Source organism: Jaculus jaculus, chromosome 13 (assembly GCF_020740685.1).
Source record: "Jaculus jaculus isolate mJacJac1 chromosome 13, mJacJac1.mat.Y.cur, whole genome shotgun sequence".
Taxonomy (NCBI): domain Eukaryota; kingdom Metazoa; phylum Chordata; class Mammalia; order Rodentia; family Dipodidae; genus Jaculus; species Jaculus jaculus.
The window spans coordinates 68,160,518-68,166,517 of NC_059114.1; positions in this window are offsets into that span (position 1 = coordinate 68,160,518).

A 6,000-nucleotide genomic window follows, 5' to 3' on the forward strand; every position below is an offset into this window, starting at 1 on the left:
CACACTTGACTTTGTGGGAGAAGAAAGGCCTGCCATGTACTCTGAGGTGCAGTAGAGAGAATGTGGAAGCTTGGAATGTCTTCGCTCACTACTCATCTTCCTCTCAACCGTTCTTGTCCTTTGAGGAAAGGTGATAGAATGGCTGCCCAGTGTAACCACAGCTGCTTTGGGTTGGGAGTGGGTGGAGAATAGCTCCCTAAGACCCGTGACCTGGCAGCAGACCTGCTGGGGTATGGCACGGTGCCACCCATACATTATTGAAATAGATTGAGGTGCAGCCAACACCATACATGGGGCCAAGTAGCTATCCCCAGGGGAGCTCTCTGTACTCTCTCCAGAGGAACATGGCTCCACCCACGTTTACTGGCCAGAGTCCGGGTATCAGGGATTGGGTAAAGTGTGGGTAAGGACTGATTCTTCTTCTGAGATAAACATCTTTTCCTCTTGGGTTCACATCTACTTAAATATACGACCAGGGAAGAGGTTCTTGCTGGTTTCAAATAAATATGTATAAATTACTTTGAAAGCAGAGGGAGGGAAAGGCCTCTCATTGCCTACCAAGGTCTAGGCTTTGAAAGGGAACGATTAGCAATAGGGTCCTTGCTTAGGAAAGCAGCCCGCCTGAGCCAAAGAGACAAATCTATCTAGACCATCATAAAAAAAAGAAAGAATGAATGAAAGGAAGAAAGAAAGAAAGAAAGAAAGAAAGAAAGAAAGAAAGAAAGAAAGAAAGAAAGAAAGAAAGAGAAAGAGAGAGAGAGAAAGAAAGAGCCATGTGTGGTAGTGCATGCCTTTAATCCCAGCACTCAGGAAACAGAGGTAGAAGGATCATAGCAAGTTCGAGGCCACCCTGAGACTATATAGTGAATTTCACATCATCCTGGGCTAGAGTGAGATTCTACTTCAAAGAAAAAAAAAAAAAAAGCTTAGCAGTTAAGGTGCTTGCCAGCAAAAGCCTAATGACACAGGTGTAATTCCCTAGTACCACATAAACCAGATGCACAAGGCACCTCTGTCTGGAGTTCCTTTGCAGTGGCTAGAGGCCCTGGCATACCCATTCTCTCCCTTCCCTCACCCCCTCTCAAATAAATTTAAAAAAAAAATTTTTTTTTAATTAAGTTGGGCTGGAGAGATGGTTGAGTGGTTAATGGCTTGCCTGTGAAGCCTAAGGGCCCAGTTTGAGACTTGATTCCCTATGACCCATGTAAGTCAGAGGCACAAGGGAGTGCACGCATCGGGAGTTCATTTACAGTGGCTGGAGGCCCTGGTGCACCCATACTATCTGTCTGTCTGTCTGTCTCTCTCTCTCTCTCTCTTCCTGTTGCTCTCAAATAAACAAATAAAAATGAACAAAAAAAATTTAGAAAACTAAGTTGTATCTGCCAGTAATTAAGCAGAACATCCCATTTATTGGTGTTCATTCAGAAATGCCTCCCTTGTTTTCAGTGGTCACCTTAGTCTGTCCTAACTTTAAACCTTGAAAACAAATTTACATTCTTTGTAATCTGATTTTAACTAGATATGCAATATTTTGATCCTATCTTTATTTTCACTTTTTGTTTGTTTGGTTTTTTTTGAGGTAGGGTCTCACTCTAGCCCAGGCTGACCTGGAATTCACTATGTAGCCTCAGGCTGGCCTCGAACTCACTGCGATCTTCCTACCTCTCCCTCCCAAATGCTGGGATTAAAGGCGTGCACCGCCACGCCCGGCTTTTTATTTGCGTTTTTTAAATTTTTGTGTGTATGATGCATTGCACATTTGTATATGAGATCATGAAGCATGCATGGCCTACTGTGCATTGGAGGTTCAGAGGATAACTGTGGGGTCGGTGCTTGGTCAGTGAGCTTCCAGAACTCTCGTGTCTCTGCCTCCCACCATAGGGAAGGAGCTCTGGGAGGACAAACATGACATTGTTCATGGCTTTTATGTCAATCCTGAGGAGCCTCATGTTTGTTTATCAAGTGCTTTCTCCATTGAGCCAACTCCTCAGCCTCTAAACTTTTTTTAAAAAACTATTTTTTAAAATATTTTAATTTATTCATTTGAGAGAGAGAGAGAATGGGCATGCCAGGACCTCCAGCCCCTGCAAATGGACTCCAGATGCATGTGCCACTTTGTACATCTGGTTACATGGGTATTGGGGAATTGAACCTGGGTCCTTTGGCTTCACAGGCAAGCACCTTAACCACTAAGCCATCTCTCCAGCCCTATTTAAGCTTTAGATGCAGTAATTCCTTAGCAGGTGAATTGATTTTTAAAAATAGATTGAATTCAAATCTTATCTCAATGCTGAGTTTTTGACAATTCGGTACATTTTGCTTCCAGTGCCAGAGGCTTACCCAACCATTGACCTTGATTGTCACTTTCAGAGGTGGGCAAGCCGCTGGCCTCCCTTGAGCATGATCGAGCCAAAACCCTTAGATTGTATTAATATCTCCATGGGGATTGCAGCTCCAAAATAAAGCCCCTAGTATCAAGACCCACAACACTGGAGCCAAAAGGGCCATTGCATGCCTGTGTTTTCCCCTGTGGCTTTGTTTGTTTGTTTTTCCTCTTGAAAATATATTTTTGGCCAGGTGTGGTGGCACATGCCTTTAATCCCAGCACTTGGGAGACAGAGGTAGGAGGACTGCCATGAGTTCGAAGCCACCCTGAGACTACACAGTGAATTCCAGATCAACCTGGACTAGAGTGAGATCCTACCTCAAAAAAGCAAATAATAATAATAATAAAATATATTCTTGGAATGAAGAGATGGTGTAGCAGTTAAGGCACTTGTGAGAAAAGCCTAATAATTGGGGTTCGGTTCCTTAGTACCCACGAAAAGCCAGATGCACAGTGCTGCATGCATCTGAAGGACTAGAGGTCCTGTCCTGTGCCTCTCTCTGTCTCTCTCGCTTTCCCTCTCTGCCAATAAATAGATAATATGCTGAGCTAAACCCAGCACTCTGTAGGCAGAGGTAGGAGGATTATCATGAGTTCAAGCCATCCTGAGACTACGTAGTGAATTCTAGGTAAACTTGGGATAGAGGGAGATCTTACCTAGAACAATAAATAAATAAATATTTTTAAGCTGGGCATAGTGGTGCACGCCTTTAATCCCAGCACTGGGGAAGCAGAGTAAGAGGATCACCCTGAGAATACAAAGTGAATTCCAGGTCGGCCTGGGCCAGAGTGAGACCCTCCCTCAAAAAACTACTATATATATATATATATATATATATATATATATATATATATATATGTATATATATATTAATTAATTTATTTATTTGTGAATAGAAAGAGAGAATGGGCATGTCAGAGCTTCTTGACACTGCAAAGAAATTCCAGAAACATGCCACTTTGTGGGTACTGGGAATCGAACCCAGGCCAATAGGCTTTGCAAGCAAATGCCTTTCATTACTGAGCCATTTCCTCAGCCCACTGCAGCTTTGTTTCTAGGGACATTCTAGTAAACTTTTGACTTTGACTGAATAAAACAATCTCCAGATGCATGTGCCACCTTGTGCATCTGGCTTACATGAGTCCTGAGGAATTGGATCCTTTGGCTTCACAGGCAAATGCCTTAACATCTAAGCTATCTCTCCAGCTCATAAGACATATATATTCTCCATAATATTTCTTTATACTTGCATTGATTTTTAATATGAAGAATTCTCATAAGTATCAAATTATAAAATACAATGTAGAAAATGTCTCAAAGGACATTTATTTCCCCTTCTGGTGTATGAATATTGACCAAGCACTGTGGACACATTGTAGGACAGAAATGATAAGCTGACCAGTTTCTTTCCTTTTCGTTTGTTTGTTTTTTGAGGTACGGTTTCTCTGTAGCCCAGGCTGACCTGGAATGCACTGTGTCATCTCAGAGTGGCCTCGAATTTACAGCGATCCTCCTATGTCTGCCTCCTGAGTTCTGGGAGTAAAGGCGTGTGCCACCATGTCTGGCTTGACAAGTTTATTTTCAGAGCAGGTGTCGTGAATTCTACAATAACTTTTCACTGTTGCGACTGATTCCATTATTCCACGTGATTGGTGGATGTTTGATGATTTTTTTTTTTAATTTTTATTTATTTATTTGAGAGCGACAGACACAGAGAGAAAGACAGATAGAGGGAGAGAGAGAGAGAATGGGCACGCCAGGGCTTCCAGCCTCTGCAAACAAACTCCAGACGCGTGCGCCCCCTTGTGCATCTGGCTAATGTGGGACCTGGGGAACCGAGCCTCGAACCAGGGTCCTTAGGCTTCACAGGCAAGCGCTTAACTGCTAAGCCATCTCTCCAGCCCTGTTTGATGATTTTTATCTGATGTGCCTGTGGAATTGAAATTGCTGTGTGAGTGCATGCTTCTTGCTCCACAAAGAAAATTGTTTCATCCACAAAATAGACATGTTGCTTTTAAAGTTAGGTGGCCTTCCAAAGATCCACCGTGCAATTCCCTCAACTTGAGAGATGCGGGTCAGGAACTCAGGTGTGAAACTTTCGTGTATATGGCTCTATTCATGTGCTCCTAATACCGCTTTGCATGGAGGGAAAGTGAGAAAAGGGAAAAATGAGATGTGGCTTTAGCCAGCAGCAGACTCAGGGCCGGAAACTCCCTCCTTCAAGACTTTGGCCCATATTCTTCTTGTAGCTAAATGAACACTTCTGTTTTCTTTTATTACCTAGATATTAACATTTCCCAAAATAGATGGGGGCCACTATTTTATGATAATTGCACTCCACTTTTGTTGCCTGGAGCAAATGGTGTCTGAGAGCTCACCTCTTCATCTCTGCTTTTATTTGGTTTTCCATCTTTAAGACTAGGTGCTCCTCCAAGACACCCACCATAAAGAATTAGAGGAAGGGATGAGCCTGGGCCTAGAAACAAGAGGAGCTCTGCATGTGTGCTGATCTTTGAACTGATATGACCAGAACCTGACTGAGATGGGAAACCTACAGACTGTGATGTTATTTTTTCCTTTGGCGCACTTTTCCCTAGTGTATCTTAGCACTCCCGCACACTCAGCTATTTTCCTCAGGCACCCACATTTAGATTTCAGGTGCTTCCAGTGTCTTCATCTTTTTTGTTGTTGTTGGCTTTTCGGTTTTTAAAGGTAAAGTCTCACTCTTGCCCAGACTGACCTGGACTTCACTATGTCGTCTCAGGGTGGCCTCAAACTCACAGCGATCCTCCTGCCTCTGCCTCTCAAATGCTGGGATTAAAGGTGTGCGCTTGCCTGTGAAGCCTAAGGACCCCGGTTCGAGGCTCAATTCCCCAGGACCCACATTAGCCATATGCACAAGGGGTGCACGCATCTGGAGTTCGTTTGCAGTGGCTAGAGGCCCTGGTGCACTCGTTTTCTCTCTCTCTCTCTCTCTCTCTCTCTCTCGCTCTCGCTCTCGCTCTCGCTCTCGCTCTCGCTCTCGCTCTCAAATAAATAAAAAACAAAAAATGTAATAATTAAAGTTTATGTGCCAACACTTTCTCAAATCTTTCTATTACAATTACTCATAGAAGTCAGGTGACACTTTCTAATTTAGTGGTGAACCCTTAAATTGCTACTACGATGATACAATGAGCATCACTATACACGGACAGCTGTATGTAGGTCAGTTTTCCCACAGGCTGGAGAATAAACGTAGACTCTCTGGGGCTAGAGAGCCGCCTTATGGTTGAGGTGCTTGCCTGCTAAACGCTGGCATTAAAGGCGTGTGCCACCAGACACCCAGCTGGTGTCTTCTTTTTAATCTTTCTGGAAAGCAGTTCCGTCACTTTGTTCTCTTTGCTTCTGGAGCACATTCTTAAATTTTTATTTATTTATTTATTTATTTATTTATTTATTTATTTATTTATGAAGAAAAGAGGAAGGTGGAGAGGGAATGGGCACAGCCAATCACTGCAAACGAGCCGCCCACGCAGGCGCCACCGTGTTGGGCTGGCTTACGTGGGTCCTGCGGAATGGCATCTGGGTCTCCAGGCAAGGGAGGCACGAAGGCGTCCGTGCCCCCGCGAGT